General features: G+C 39.6%; 1 pseudogene; it reads left to right on the top strand.

The window, feature by feature from the left end:
* The first annotated feature begins 6,777 nt into the window (after positions 1 to 6,777).
* LOC124103159 (von Willebrand factor A domain-containing protein 5A-like) lies at positions 6,778 to 16,778 on the top strand (annotated as a pseudogene).
* The last annotated feature ends 507 nt before the right edge of the window (positions 16,779 to 17,285 follow it).

Raw genomic sequence — 17,285 nt, 5'->3', positions numbered from 1 at the left:
GGCTTTGAACTAATAATCCTCCTGCCTCAGCCTCCCAAGCTGCTGGGATTACAGGCGTGCACCACAGCGCCTGGCTAAATGTTTGTTTTTCAAAAAATAAGATAATATTTACCTCCCCACGGAGTGCAAATATGAAGATGTTCTTAAAACATTTTGATACATAAGATATGAAATAAAATGGTTCATATCACTACATTTATTATGGAAGTCCCATGCTGATGGATTTGGAAAGTATCTACATTGAGAGGACAGTTATGTCTTAAGCTCAGTGGCATCACTAGAGGAGACAGGATAAGGCCAGCTCAAACTAAGACTGGAGGCCAAACCTTGGGAAACACACTACATTTCAGGAAAATAAAATGAAAATGGAGGAATTTAAAAAGAAATGTATTCATTCCTCAGAAAATAAAAAAGCAAGTTTTTAATTTTTTTATATATGACAGTGGAGTACGTTACTATTCATATTACACATATAGAGCACATTTTTCATATCTCTGGTTTTATACAAAGTATATTCACATCAATTCATGTTTTCATATGTGTACTTTGGATAATGATGTCCATTATATCCCACCATCATTTCTAATCCCCCACCCCTCTGCCCTATCTAGAGTTCGTCTATTCCAACCAAGCTCCCCCTCCCTACCTGACTATGTAGGAAAAGTTTTTTAATATCTTTGTTTCATTAAGTTACTATTTGCACCACATCAGGGAACTTATTCAACTAATACTTAATCCTCAGCAATTTTGTGGTGCTTGGAATGTGACAGCTGTTGAATTGATTAGGAGAGAGCAAAAAACTAATAAACAATTGTATTCCCACGTGCTATTTGCTGGAGAGAGGGATTGGGGAATGGACCCTTGCCATCACATCAGAAACCGATGCGCTGAGTCATGAATCCTGCACCCCAAGTATTCAGAATGAGGTTGAGAAACATGAGAATTTCTGAGTACTTACATGATCAAGAAGGTCATACTGGCTCAACAAATAGAAACAAAATTTCCCCTCCTTTTATCTTACTTTTTTTTTGATAGGACAGTGGGGATGTCCATTCTGAATGTGTCTCTTTCCTAGAAGTCATGGAATTGAGCTTGAATTTTCTAGCTGATGACCTCAAGTGGTCCTTTTCATTTGCAAACAGAAAGTGAATTCTCTATGTGCTAGGTTAAAGAGTGATTTCCTCCAAGTTAGTGGAAACAAAATTATTTTGTACATCTTAGGGATTTTAAATGGTTTCATGGTCCCTCTGATGCCTCTGCTGTGACATATCCCAAGACTCCATAAGCAAGAGCTCTGTGAGCATAGGGAGCAATTAAGTGCTGAATGATGAAATAGTTCTAGAGCTACAAGTTAATACACAGTAATCAAGATAATCTTCCAAGGAATTAGGAACCAATAGCTTGTGAATCTCACCTGACCACTCATTTCTCTGTTTTGGGCAGATATCTCATTGAAGCTTTGTTCTCTATAAGCCTGGGGGAATTTGGCTGTCTATTCTTCCATTTTTCCTATTTTCCCCTATTCCTTGTCTCTTGTGGTTTCTCATTTCCCATGGGCCAGTACTCAACTGCAAGGTGACACCTGCTTTAAGGCTGCTGGGAAATGCCTTTATTCTGAACAGCTGTGGAATTGGCTCTACTTGGTATGGTTACTAATCTATAAAAAATTGATCATCAATATTAAAGTATATCCAGCAAGGCCAAAGCATAAGATCATACTTTTGTGTGTAGATACTTCACTAAAGTAGCCTCTCTTTGTTTTGGGTTGAACTAAACTCATGTAATTGCATAATGATGTTTCCCTCCACAACTGGACAAATCACATCTCTGATGGTGTCACCTAAGAGACTCATGGAGATGAAAATTCCCATTTCTCAGTGAAAAGATGTTCAAACCATCATAGCATCATAGCACAATGTATCAATGTCTAACTCAGGAAGGGTGATTCTGGTAGAAACAAGCCTACTACTGCATGCACTGCCAGTCATGCACTGCCAGTCATGCACTGCACAGCACATACAATTATGGAGTGCTGAGAGCCATAGCCAAGTAGGAATGATGCATGGCATTTTTGGTTGAAAGGTGACACCAGCAAGCCATTGAGATGATAATGATTATGTTAAGATGTGCATTCAATTGGAGATTAGACCCCTGCTGTCCCCCTAGGCCTGCTACTTTGGAGCTCTGGGACTCTGGAGAGTTTCCATTGGTTGGGGAAGTGCAGTAGGAGGGAATTCCGGAGGAGGGAGTTCCTGTTGGTGTAGTGTGTCCCGGGAGAAGGCCGCGTGCGTGGCATTCGCAGGAGTTTTGGAAATAAAGTTTGTTCCTGCTTGAGTGGCTCGTGATTTTGTGCCCAGCCAGACTGCGTCAATGGAGGGTACACAGTAGTTGATAGTAACTACAGATGAATTAGATTGGCTATATATTTACTATACTATATTATTTTTTTTTCTTCTCAGAGGAAATCCCCACTATTTGTTTTAAAAGACCCTTAAATAAAACAATGTTCTGTGTTATGCTAGCTCTAGTCTAATATCTTGTCTGTTCAATGAATATCTTGGTTTCATCAAGGGGCCATGTCTGGTGATTAACACAGACCATCTAGGTCTGTGTGAGTACAGTCTGTGGTCTCATAATGACACATTTCTCAGAGCATATCTCATATTTAAACACACATGATATTTTGTTTTAAGTGCTTTATTACTGGATATTTTCTTCTTTGTTTATTTCCTTATTTATTGAATTTTATCCCCTCCCCTTTACAGTGTGAACTCCAGTTGAGAGAGGATTTCTGTCTGTCCTGTTGTTGGCCATAATGTCAATGTGCAGAACAGTGCCTTGTGTATAGAAGCCTGGTAAAAACATGGGACTCAAAGATTGAATTATGTGTTTTTCTTCCAGAAATTTGATCATAGGACTCATTAAATATTTTATCTGAAAAAAATAAAATTGTCCAGTGTGTTTAAATACATATGAATAAACACAAAGTAAATAAACAAAAACAAAATAGAATGCAAACAGAACTTTATTAAAGTTCTGTTTACTTATTCATTGTGCCAGGTGTAGAGACTTTTTAAAATATTTTCTTTCTCATAACCAGCTTCATAAGAGTGTTTCCTGATTCAGTTATTTCCAACCAGATTGTCATGTCTGGTCTGTGGTAAAATTTTAGTTCTGTGCTTTTATCCCAGCAAGATCAGATGATGAACTCTTCTCACTTTTCTAGCTTCTCTCTGTTGCTTTCCAGAATCTTCAGCTAAGAGAAAGAAAAATTATGCTCTTTACCCAGATAAGTAAATCATCTCTTCTCACAAATTAATTTGGCATATGTAGTACTAATAAATATCTGCACCAGAATTTAGAAGCTATGAAATAAAATTTGTTCTTATATAGTGCTTTCTATATATGTATATGGGTGTGTGTGTGTGTGTGTGTGTATTTACTTTCCTATCCATTAAGATCCATTAGATTGTAAAAACCACCCAGGAAGTTAACTATACCACTATCTTCATGTCACAGATGCAAGAATGAATACTTGGAGAAAAAAAAAAATTCCACAACAAATACATGACAGAGACCCAAATCAAAGCTGGCCATCCACACACATGGTATATACTTAACACAGATTCTCTACATTTATATGACTTTCTTTAAGTTTCAGATTAAATGGGCTCTTTTGAAATACAGAGGATACAAGGAATTTGATCAAGTATACTGTCCTTCATCCAGGTGTACTGCAGGGCTCAGACCTGGGGACTATATTCAGGATCCTCAGGTGAGAGAAGATGTGAGGTGATGGAATTGTGGACATGCTTTATTTGAAGGTGGCAGCAGACTCCTGCATCTTTCCATAGACCTTTTCTATATTCAGGCCAAACAAAGGAGGCCCAGTGCCAACAGGTTACATAAATACCTTCATAAGTGCACACTCACCAGCAGATATTTTTGACCTTGAGTACAATGCTGCATCAGGGTGCTTATGACCTTGACTACGTACAAAACAGAGCTGGCTGGAAGTACCAGCAAGGTAGCCTAACTCTAGCCATCTTATAACCACCCCACACCAAGAAAATGAGCACTGATATTCTTGAATTAAGAAGATATTCTTATTCTACTTAAATTATTATATCAAACACTTTATTTACCCTCCTGATGAGACAAACAAGTCACCATTCCTGGAAGGCAGGGTCCCTAGAAAATGGATGCTATCTCAACAAAGTATGTTGTTGGCTCTACCTCTAGGTAGAATGTAGGAACACACAATTCACATTAAAGATGAGTAATCAATGATAAAAAGCCCCTAATATTCCTAGAAGTGGTACAGGAAGATAGATCCCCCATAGGCAGCCAAAATAAGGGCCTTGAAGAAGGGCAGTTGGGGAGGGGGACATCATCAAACCAAAAGAAGACATTGGTTATGAAAGACATTCCATGACTTGCTACCCTGTGTTTACTACAGTGACTTCTGGGTTAGAACCCCTGTTTCTGTTCGTGAAAGCTTCAACCACAGCACTCCTTGCCCTCACCCCTAGCAATGACTGACCACAAGCATACCCCTATCTGAACTGCTTCCACTTCTTAATTGAGGTGTCAAAAAACACCACATGAGACCTGTCCTTTTAATTATGTAAATAAGGCATTGAAATTATGCACTTCTGAGTGGTATATTAAGCACAGAGCTTGAAGAGTTTGGTCCCTGTTAGTAACCCTTACCCCACCAATCACCTTTGCTGGGCCATCAGATATGCCTTTAAAAAACCCCTAGACAACAGTCACCCATTAGAATCCTTCTCTTAGGGCCCCTCCCCTTCAGGAACTCTGCTTTCTTTCTATTACTCTGATAAATCCTATTACTTTGCTGTCACCCTTGTGTTTGTGGATTTCACTCCTCAAATTCATGAGACAAAGAACCCAATTTCCGAACTCTGTTACATTAGCAGGGCCAGCATAACCAAACCCTTGGTAAAGTCTGTTTACAGGTATGTATATATAAATATTTACATATATATATACATTTCTTCTTGTTTTGTTGTTTGTTTGTTATTACTGATGTTACTGTTGCAGCATTTTCACCTAAAAAACAAGCCCCTTCCCTGTGCCTGTCCTCTTAACAGTTCCTTTGGAGAGATCAGGCAGAGGTAAGTCAACATTCTCAATTCTCGGACTTTTCTCTGGATCCACAGGAAAGAAGTTCAAACCTTTAAGAATTTCCCACTGATCCCTTAGTGATATGGTTCCCACTTGATAACTGGTCCCTAGAAGGGGGCAGGGCTCCAGGGAAATTTAGCCACAGTTGCTTTCACTTTGCATCAGCTCAGAGCCCTGGGAACCTCAGGAGGAGGTAGCTGACCCTGCTGCCTGCCCTGGGGGACTCCCATCCCTGCACCTCAGGCCTGAGGGCCTCCCATTCTGCCTTCCTTTCCCCTGCCCCTGATCTGTTGGTGCCTACCGTAGTAGCAAGTGCCAGAGGTGTGGGACTTAGCCCTGGTGTGTGTCCCCAGGGATTTCTGCAGGTTTGGCTGTTTAGGGGAACCTTGGGGGGATGCCTGGAGGGGTCATGTCGCCATCTTCTGGTAATCCCCATGGCTCCCTTTCCCTTTCCTTACTTCCTTTCTGTTTCTCTCCATCGCTTTTTACTTCTCTCCCTCTCTCTTTCTCTGGGATAAGTGATGTTTTCTCAATTTTATGTAAGTTTGTGTTTTGGAAATGTGGCTTTAAGCTTCCATGCAACTGAATCATTGCAGCCTCTAAGCCCATCTATGTAGAAATTGAAGAGACTGCTGCTGCCTATTTTGTAAATGTCTGAACACTAAAAATATAGGACTGAAAAATTAAAGATAAATCACTCTGATTTTGTGCAGGCCCCACTGTGCAGCCCACATCTCCTCCTGGCTGAAGCCCAGGTTCTCCACTTCTGCCTGCAACAGGTGGTCCACTGGGCTCCTCCCCTGGGAGGAGCAGAATGGGAGGCTGTCAGTCCTGAGGTTTAGGTTTGGGATTCCCCTAGTGCAGGCAGCAGGGTCACCTACCTCCTCCTGAAGTTCCCAGTGCCCCTCCCTGCTGCTCCCCTTCCCTGCCTGCTTCTGACCTGTTAAGCCAGACTCTTGTATGTCTAGTGTCCAACACGGACAAAGCTACCTGGCTCAGAGGAAGCCCTCTCTCTTCCCAGCTGCCTAACATTCAAGACTTTGACCTTGATCAGCCATTGTGGCCACTCTTTACGCTATTGCAACACACCTTTCTGAAGTGCTGTAGTATAAAAAGGTCACATGTAATTCATATGTTATATGAAAATTCTATTATTTTCATTTTAGAAAGAGAGTACTAAGGTTCAGGAGGGTTAAGTTTATAACACTTATGTTATATTCCTAAGGAGTGGAGTATGGAACATACTTCTGAATATAGGGCACTGCTATTTAAAGCAGCATCAGGGTATTTCAGGGATTTCCTTTTAGTGGGCACTGGTGAATCTTACAGCCTCCCCACCTGTGGTTAGCATTCAGAAGGAGCCTCAGTATTCATATCATCCTGCCTTTCTCTCCACCTACCTACCTCCTAGCTGCAACACTAACCCTCTGATTCCCTCTCTCCACCCCCTAGAGAGAAGCATGCCATACTTCTGTGGCCAACTGTTTTCCACAGCCATGTTGTGTCAGCATATTGCCACCCTATGATCTAATCAGTCTTCAAAAGGAGCCAAGAACATAGCCCAATTCTTGGCCTACAGGAGGCCTTCTACTAAAGCTTCTTGAACTTTTTGATACTGATGTATTCCCAATGGCACTGAAGGGCATCTCTGTGACCTTGTCTATCTATGAGTTTGTGACTGTCCTGTCTGCAATCTTAAACTATGAGAATGAGGAGAAAATGCCTTTGGAGGCCTCCTTTGTGTTCCCCATGGATGAAGACTCTGCTGTCTATAGCTTCGATTCCTTGATAGATGGGAAGAATATTGTGGCAGAATTACAGGACAAATTGGAGGTACAAGGATGAGTACTGTATTTCCTCTCTTCTTTTTTTTCCTTTCTGCACAATCTTTACAATTGCTACAAGTGGCACCTTCACAAAACACGCTGGTTTTGAATGCTGTTTCTTGCTTCTAACTGCTGGTTTCTAAAGTAATTTTTGGGAAAAATCAATTGGAGGCATTCTAACTGTAGCTGGGAACATGCCAAAGTCCATAGTACTGCCGTTCCAACAGTCTTTTTTTCTGTGCTCCTAGTCTCTTCATATTAAGTTTCTTTTTTTCATTGCTCATCATATTATCTCTAGGCCCAAAAGAACTGTGAGGAAGCAATGTCCTGGATCTCCATGCCTACATATTGGATGAAGACAGGTACTCTGGGGATGTCTTCTGTTAGAATCTAGGGAACCTCTAGCCTGGGTTGAAGGTGAAGCTCACCCTGAGGTATGTGCACAAGTTGCACCAGGAAGCACATGGGGCCATGTGCTACCTGCTCCTAGCCATTTTGAATCCTAGATACTATCTTTCTGATAAGTACCTGTCCTCGTTGAATAATAGTGGTGGCATAATTGGGAAACTTCTCTTACAGTTATGGGGGTGCCAAAAGTGCTGGCAAGATAACTATTTGCAAGCTTTGGGGACAGTGCGATGATATACAAACTCCTGTTGTCCTTTTGAAGGAACTGTTCTACACACTCAGCCTGGTTGCCACCATCAGCTCCCAGCATGGTATCCAGAGGGTTCGCTCCAACTTCCCTTGGAGTCCATTCAGTTCCTTGCAGATGAAGACTTCTGCTCTAGTAAATCAGAGGAGTGTTGTTGCCAGGACCCTATTTCTTGGGTGTTGGGTCTTGACTTTGTCCAGCCCTTCCCAGGTGGTCCTTACTTTTCCCTATTAACCCAGAGGGGATGCACTGTGCTCCCTCCTCACCCAGGTTTAATGTGCTGAGTTGTCTCTTGATTCTCCCTTCTGCTCCTGGTCATGCTCACTGGTGGAGGAAGCCTGTGGCCCTCAGCTCTGACCTCAGCTCCAGGAAGAAAAGAGTGATGGTTCCAATCTGGCTCCCTTGCTGGTCCCAAACTCAGGTTTCCATGATTGAAGGATACAAGTTTGACAGGGATGTAGAACTCCTGATTTACTACAATAAGCTTCACAGCCTCCACTCTGCTACTATGAATAGCTATGGACATAGGCATACCCTAGAAGAATCCCGGTGTTTTCTTTCTCTCTTTGTGGTTACTTCCTGGGAAGTGACTCTCTGTCTTGGAATTTCCCTCAAATATCCTTACTTTCATTTCCTCTTTATAGCTGCAGTTGAACACATCAATGTGAACTGCTGAAAGAGCTTCACTTCAGTATGAAAGGTGGCCAAGCATGGTATTTTCCCTTCCAGCAAGACACTCAGTGGCAGCTCCCTAGGTCATATATTTAATCTAGTTGACTTGCTGTTCTCCTACAAACAAAGAAGCACATGACAACATTGAGTAACAGCTTGGCTCAGTAAAAAAATGTTAATGTTATATCCCATGTAGCTTGCCAGTACAGGGGAAAGCAAAACATAATATTATTTTTTAAATATAGAATGGATTTGCTTACTGTGTGTTCAGAACATGATGCCTTTTTAACTTTGAATTTATATTTTAATAAAATAATTGTACAAAAATTTAGGAATTTTTTAAAATTATAATTAACAGTTTAATCTGAGTTCTAGACTGAATTTCCTGTTTCTTTTATCACTTCAGTCCTAAAATGATATTGAGGTAGGTATTACTATCTTGATCTCTCAGATAAGGAAATGAACCTAGCAAGTAAAGGAGCAAAAGTTTAAAAAGACAAACAAAAAACGTGAGAATTGTGCCATGCACAAGTCCTGCATGCCTGTAATCCTAGCATTTTGGGAGGCTGAGGCCGTAGACTTAAAAGTTCAATGCCAGCCTTAGGTCCTTAATGAGGACCTAAGCAACTTAGCAAGACCCCACCTCAAACTAAAAAATAAAATGTGCTAGGGATATGGCTCAGCAGTTAAGTGCCTCTAGGTTCAATCCTAGAATTCCCTACCACCACCACTACCAAAGAGAGAGAGAGAGAGAGAGAGAGAGAGAGAGAGAGAGAGAGAGAGAGAGAGAGAGAGAGAGAGAGAGAGACTTAATAGAGAGAGAAATAGAGACTTGAGAGACTTGTGGAGGGGAGGGGAATATTATTTGAATTACACTTAAAGAGTCATAGCATACAATGTACATATGATGCTTGCTATGTCTGTGGAGATGTTCTAAACAGTATAGATCTATTAACTCCTTTCATTCTCATTGAAACCTTCCTGAATTAGCATTCTGCAAGACCAACTGCTGTCTGTCAGCATGGAAAGGATTCTATCTCACACCTTAAAAATCAAACAAGCAAACAAAAACAGTCTCACATTATATATCCAGAGATGTGGATTGTGTAAACATTACTTATCAAAGAGTGTCCTGTCAAATATATTCTGGGAAATATACACTTTCCCACTTTTTAAGTAGCCTGCTTGATTATCGGAGTATCCAATGGATAAAAGATTAAACTGAGCCTGATTATGTACTCATGGTGAATGCCAAGGTGACTAAAGAATTTAAAACAATCATCCTGAAGTCATTTCTTTGTGAAAACAGGACACTGAGATTTAACTTTGTATCCTCTCTGAGCTGTAAAACTAGAGCTGACTTAACCCAGCCATGGTCATTTCATTTACATCTAAAAACTAGTGTTTTATTTCTTGCATCAATTTTGCTTGCTCCTCTAGTAAAATCACATCCATGACTGTAACAACTTATCCACTCATGGTGGTCTTTCCTGGTCTTGCTCACATCATTGCTTGAATGAGGCTATTAAGGTTCAGCATGAATTCAGGGCTTCCCTTTCTTCTGCAAATCACAGGTGAGTGCTTTATGCCCTAATATATGGAATTAAACTGGGGTGTATATTGCTTATCAATGCTCTTGTAATTTGTTAGCTTAAGAATTATGCACATGAGCATCGTTCTTTAAAGCTGCAACTAAAGATGAAACTATAGCCCATGTGATAAAATTTGCATTTACTTGAGTTAAAAAGAAGGTTTATGTCTGCAGATGAACTTGTGTGGTTCTCTTAGCAAAGGCTGGAAAAAGTTAATGTTATGTGTCTTACCAATTTGCTGAGCTGCCAGAAAATTAACCTCCAGTGACACTTGTAACTCTTGCTTTTGCCTTCTACTTTTAGTCTCTTTCTTCCTTTTCATATATGTTCTACTTCTGACTCTTTTATATATTTATAAATCAATTCAAGCCTTTTACAAGAAGAGTGCCTAAGGACCAAACACAGGAGTTTAGATTTGAGATTTCTAGCTCCCTTTGAGTTCACTACACTTGATTCTGTACTTAAGTTTTTTTTTTTTTTCTTAGAGTGTCTTCATGTATTCTATATAGATAATTTGATGGGTGGTTCATGTGTAATGGTGAATTTCTCTCTGAATATCCCAGAAGTTGAGGCATCAATGCCTCATGGAGAATTTATGTTTCTCATTGACTGATCATAGAAAATGTGGTTTCCAGTGAATGGGGAGGATGGGTCTCAGCCACATATGAGAGAGCTAAGGTAAAATCAGTTTTTCTCTGAGTCACATATTCAAGCGAGAATGAATCCAAAGGGGTAAATTAGGATTCATTTGGAGCTATTGGTATGCTTGAGAAACAGCTGGCACAACCACTCTGAGGATATGGAATGTAAAGTGGCATAAATCAGGGTGACGTTCTAGACTCTCAAGAGTTAGCTTGGCAGGGTCTGTGTGCCTCCACATCCTGGCACTCAGTCTCCCCATCCTCTCTCACCTTCAGAAAGCACTATTTCTACTGCTGAAGAGTTTTCCTATGGCTGCTATTTTAACATCTATGGATTTGGATCTTCCTATCAGACATACTTTCAGAATTTTCTGGAAAGGCTATAAAGTCCAAAAAACCAAAAATTATTAGGAAGAAACTAGACTGGGAAAAAAGATAATGTGTAATTGACTTGGACTTTGGGACTGTCCGTAGGATTTTTATCTGATGGGGTTTCTCAGCAGTGGACTATATGGAGCTGGTATTATGCCACCAGGTACTGAAGTACAATCAGTAGACCGTGGAGAAGGCAGGATTATACCTGAGAGGTATAGGAATATTAGAAATAGACTGGCCATCACAATGACAATAGTTCTCTAAAATTTGTGTCATTCTCTAAATGTCAACTTTGTTAAAAATATTTATAAAAATCAATAATTTGCTAATTAATTACTATTTAATTCGTAAATTTTATTAAAACATTAATAAAAAGCAAAAATGAGTTTTTATTGATATTTTATAAAAATCTGCTTTTAAATTTTGTAGAGAAAAAAATATTGTTAGTTGGTAACTAAAATTCTTGAGTCAGGCTTTTCTCTGCAGGCAGTGTCAGCAGTGGTCTCAGGGGGCACTGCAATTCACATGGCACTGTAACCACAACACAAATCACATTCCTTTCATACCTGTGTTTCTTGCTATTACCCTTAGCTTTTTAATTGCCCTCAAGATATCAGTAACTTCTTCATGTGTGAAGACAAAAAGGTGTAAAGAGAAAGAGAACGTCCATCAAGCTCCTGTCAAACTCATTTTTAACATGCCAGAATTCTCCTGTAGAAAACCACACTGTTACCCCATGTCCCCTCCCTTCCCCTCCAGCAGGGTTATTTTCAAAAACCTGAGGTTAGGATGCTTCTGCTTTGAAAGTCTCAGTCCCTGGTGTTTCTCTCACTTCTGTGAAGCAGCTCAGGTTTCAGCCATCCATTTGTCACTTGCCACTTGCCTCAAAGTGTAGATGGACACCAAAGGCCAGGCTCATTGCACTGGGTCTCCCTCTCTTCCCAGTCTCGTTAGTTTTTCATTATATTTGGAGACATTTGATTTAATTGTCTCACTGTATTTGATATTTTCAAACAAATTATTAAATGTGTTGGTTATGGCTTCCCTATTTCTCAACTGGATTGAAATATCACATTTTAGCATCCCTGTGACCAGAAGTCACACAGGACAATTTATTTGAGTCATATTTGACTATTATAAAGTATAATGTATTAAGGAATTAAACATGTTATTTGTACTTTGTCTAGTTTCTATATGTTTGGGAAAATCTTCTAACCTCTGTAAGACTTAATGTTCTTTCCCTGAAAATGGTGATGCTAATAGTACTTATATGTTTATCATGAGAGTTAAATGAATAAAACTATGCAAAATGTCAGGAATTGTCTTTGCCACAAAATATGGTAGTATTTAAATTTTTCTGATATTCTGTTATTTTTATTATCATCCATTTGAAACACTTTAGTGAGTTATAGCAAGACAGCCATCAACAAAAACTCTTCAATTTTGATTTATATATATATAAAAAAAACTTAAAACTATAAACATTCTATAACCCAGACTTCAGTTCAAAGATTGTGTTGTTAATGTGAAAGTGACATGATCAAGATGCTAGCAAGCTTTAAACTTTCCTGAGAAGGACCCCAGTTATGCCTGGTCCTCACAAGTGAAGAGCATTGTTCCTAAGTGTAAGTTCACTCTATTTGGGGATAATTATTCATTAACCCCAAACAAAAGAAATTGATACCAAAGCCAAATTTAGAGCATATTAATTTATAGTGAAAAATATTTCTTTCACATGTTCTAAAAATGCAAGTATTGTATTCTCTGTTTATAGACAGTTCTGTATTGGAAACAAAATTGTGGACTAGGACAGGATGAGATAATTTTCTAGTAAGGGGAACAGGAGGCAAACTTTCATGTCCCAGGAATGGCCATGTCAGACAGATACAGTGCCTTAGGCTAGAAATGGTGATGGTTTCTATTTATTTCTTGATCTTCGTGGGAATCTTGTGGTCAGCCCAGAACTCCAGTGCCTTCTCTTCTATTTAATAGGGATGTGGTGTCTTGGACAGATTTAGTAAATAACTTGGGGTTCATTACCTTATCCATGAAAAGAAACAGCAGCTAGCCTATAAAAAATATAATGATTAAATTGTATCATTAATTTAAAGGATTTAATGTGGCCTCTAGATTATAGAATATTATACATTTGGTCAAAAAAGTAGTATGTTTTTGAGCATCTGTGTTAATTTTATAAGTCCACTCTTGAATGCCTGTGTCTAACCTCCATTCATTTACAATTGCAGATGTTTCTCATTTGGCACTGGAGAAGGTGCCTCCACAGCTTAATACAAAACATTGCCCAGGTGACAGGGGGCACCTCAGAGTTCAAAACATGCAAGGACAGGATGCAGTTCAAGGTGAGGGGCAAGCCATGTGTCCAGAGGTGGGCAATTCAAACCAAGTATGCAAAAGGTTAGGGAACACTGCTAACAGGACAGGAGCATAGCTTGCCTCTAGTATACATTTTTCCAAATTCCCAAAGCTTGGGTTATGTCGTTAATGAGGCTGCTTTGTGCCTTTTGACAAATGTGACCACAATGATTCCAGGCCCTACTTGTTCCTAGTAACTGGAAGCCCAGAGATGAGATCATGATAGAGGGTGAAGCTTTTGTATTGACAGCAGACAGAGAAAACTAAGAGCTTTGGCTCTCATATTTGAGACTCCAGATCTGTGCTCCAGGACCTGTTTTAATACTATAGCCTACCTTCTATGCCAAGGATACAGAGCAAAGGAGAAGATGTCTAATACATAGGAACACTGGCAAATTGGTATTTCATTATCAGTATGCAAAAGGAGAAGATGTCTCTTGCTCTATTTCTAAGCTCCTCTTTTCCAGTTGGTATCATTACTATTCTAATTCCCTTCTTCAGGGGCCAGGACTCATTTCCCTAAAATTTTCTTCATTAACATTTATGTTGTGAAAGCACTTGCCCTTAGCTTCCTCATATGTAAGGAAAGAGAAATAATTTCTATATTCCAGGATAGAATTAAGATTTAGACATAGCATGTCCTAGGTCACATAGCACTTGATACATAATTAACACTCAGGTAATTGTAGCTTTCTTTCTTTCTTTCTTTCTTTTTTTTTGAGAGAGAGAGAGAGAGAGAATTTTAACATTCATTTTTTAGTTTTCGGTGGACACAACATCTTTGTTTGTATGTGGTGCTGAGGATCGAACCCGGGCCCCACGCATGCCAGGTGAGCGCACTACCGCTTAAGCCATATCCCCAGCCCAATTGTCGCTTTCTTATCCTTATTATATTCCCTTTCCTCCACTAGGCTTTTAATTCCCAGAAACACTCTCTACAGTCTATAGTAGATAATGCCTCACTGAACTGGAATTTGCATCCTGGTGTGGCTACTAACATGCTTATCCAAGAAATTACTGTCATCTCTGGGGGTCATAGGTTCAGCGTTTATGCCCAACTGTTGATATGGGTGAGTCCTAATCTTGTTTGTTCCCCTGGTCAAGTAACTATAGCCCTGACAGTTTCAATGAAGCTGGTTGGTATAGTAGGATTTCAGCAAGAGATTGTAGACTGTAGAGATTGTAGAACCAGCCCACATTTCCCCCATCATTTTAGGTTTCTGTTTTCCTCAGCTACCTGATTATTAATAAAAAACTATAATAAACTGAGCTGGGAAGTTTCTCCTGTCCTGACCCTTTTCCTGGTGATCTCTGCCTTCCATCATTTCTGGTCTTCTCCAATTATAGACAGTTGGGTGTACAGGACAAGTATGCCTCAAGTACATCCTCCAGGGCAAGAGGTTTAGGCATAATCTGACATTTTCTCTGCAACCCAAGCCAGATGTCAGGTGAGAGCACAGTGTTGTTTCCCTTTTCTTTCCTTTCTGTTCCATTCCATTCCATTCTTTGTTTTGCCATCCTTCTCTTGATTGTGGTCTCAATTGTCTCCCTACTTTTGCTTTTCCTTTCTAAAACATTCAAGTTTTGTTTTTGTGGTTCACTGACCTTTTCTTCCTTCTGCCATCCCTAACTTTTAAAAGACTCAAGTATGGGGAGTATGGGTGTTATGTCTGAGTTTTTGTTTGTTGATTGGTTTCTTTCTTTCAGCTTCACCATTCATCATCTTCCTGCAAAGCCTTTGATCCAGATTAAAGATTTGGAACTTCCAGAAATCTCCAGGAAGGGATAGGGAAGACATGTTGAACATCAGCATTGACACTGGAGTCTGCTCCTTTGCCGTGTCGGTTGCCAAAAACAAGGAGCTCACCCAGCCAGTTCATGGCTCCTCTGGTCCATAGAGTGAATCTTAAGGCCACTTTTGATTTCTTCTATGTCTTCAAATTCTATGGAATTTTGTGAGTTTTATTCTGTACAGACACCTATGAAAAAAATAAGTGCTGTATTCTGAGTACATTATTTAAAGGAAAAGATCTTAAGAGGTTCTTCAGTTGCCTTGTCCCTCTATGTGTAGGATTTCTGGCTTTTTAAAAAAATGTTTCTGTCCTAAGGGTCTAGAATGTGTACCATTGGTAGAGTGATGTTATCTACATGTGGGTCAGAGGAGATATTATAGTGTAGACCATACATATAGTTACTGAATAATGAAATAGTTTTAATCTGAAGTTTATTTATCTTCTTGGTAATTATATAGGTAATGATCACAAAGTAGGCTGATGACTGCAATGTCTTGAATCTAGAAGTGATAAACAAGATGATTTGATGAAAGGTTTGATAGAGGGAAGCCCAGGGAAAAATTGAAAGATTTGTGAAGGAGTATTGAAAGTCCATTTCAGTTTCGGGACCTTGATTTATTTAGTGGAACGAAATTACTAAAGAAAACAATAGTTCATGTGACTCAGTACTGCAGTACTCAGCAGTTTTACCTTAACAGTAAAGGAGACAGAAAGTCAAGATAATTTCAAAATTGGGGTGCCAGACAGGTGTGATGAAAGGAAATTACCAATATGGAATTACAGATATGGATAATAGGGTGTCAAGTGTTAAAAGTGAGATCTAAATTGAATACAGAAGTAAAGAGACAGAAACTGGTATATAGAGAAAAAATAGAAGAATCAAGGAATTAAATTGTCTAAATGAAGTCAATGATGAGGTAAAACAGGAATGTCGGATTTAGAAAATAGGAAAATGGGTATTTTATTTATAATGTAAGAATTTTTTCAACTTTTTTTTAACTAGTGGAACATTTCTATGTGTAAACATGGTTATCATGTCTTAGGAGTATGTGGCTTAAGGAGAATAGAGCCAGTCATTGGAGTAGACAATGACAAGAAGCTTTGTACTGGGATATTGGACAGGTTGTCTCCATGGGTGTTGAAGTCTCTCAAGATGATGGTGTAAGGGTAAAAGAAATTGAAGTTAAAGCATAAAAGTTAAAGGGTAAAAGACCGGGTGTTGTAAAGTTTCTAAGCTGTAAGGTCTGAGTTAAAATGTAATGGATTAGGTATTGTTAGGTTTCTATGTTACCTGCAAAACCTGAAATCCCTGTAGCTGTTAGGACAATACTGGAATTGCCCAGTAAACATTTCCCCTGGCTGTTTGGTTGTTTAATAACTGAAGGGCTCTGTGTAACTGGTCACGTAGTCCTTTAGGCCCTAAAGCCAATCTGTTTGAATGTGTACCCCGTTTAGAAATGACCTATCACTCCAGCCTGACCTGTTCCCGCCAATGAATGAACTAATCATGTTTAGGAGTTGTTGTTCAATTTTCCCGCGCCTCATGATGATTTGTTCTGATGTATACAAAGCCCTCCGCCCTCCCCAAAAAGTGTACTTAAGCAGTGCTCAGCCCCCGCTCGGGGCTCTGGGCTGTTTTCCATTCTTGAGTGGGCACGGAGCCCCAGAATGCTGGTTCAATAAATCCCCTTCTGCCAATTGCATGAGTGGTCACTTGGTGGTCTCTTTCTCCGATGTTTCGCGGGACCCTTACAATGGCAGGTCCTGGAATGAAATATGTCTACAGTCTGGCTTTCTGATACTTCAGTGGATGATGGGAGGTGACAAAGAGATTGGGAGTTGATAGTAACCAGGACATATGAAAGGCTCATAGGTGATGGTAGATGAGTAATGGTGTATGTATAAAGAGGTGCAATTCTAGCTCCCAAACCTGGATACTTGGAGTGCAGGAGCTATAACCATCTCAGAGAGAGGGAGGAGAAACAGCTTTTTAAGAAGACTCATTATTTTCTTTTAAAATTTAATTGGAATAAGATTTCTGTAATGAAGGGAATATAGGAAAGGTTGCTTATCCAGGGGTTTCAAAGGATAAATAGAAAGTAGAAAGAGATCTCAAAGGGTTTGGGTATATGCAGATGGTAGATTCATGGGAGAAAAATGGTAACATGGGAGTGGGGACTACAGCTGATATGAATGGAAAGATATGTGTC

This window comes from Marmota monax, unplaced genomic scaffold (assembly GCF_021218885.2).
Source record: "Marmota monax isolate L192 unplaced genomic scaffold, Marmota_monax_Labrador192_F-V1.1 WCK01_AAM20220418_F8-fsc00409, whole genome shotgun sequence".
NCBI classification, from domain to species: Eukaryota; Metazoa; Chordata; class Mammalia; order Rodentia; family Sciuridae; genus Marmota; species Marmota monax.
The sequence above is the reverse complement of the archived record's forward strand: the minus strand, read 5'-3'. Positions and strand labels throughout refer to the sequence as shown.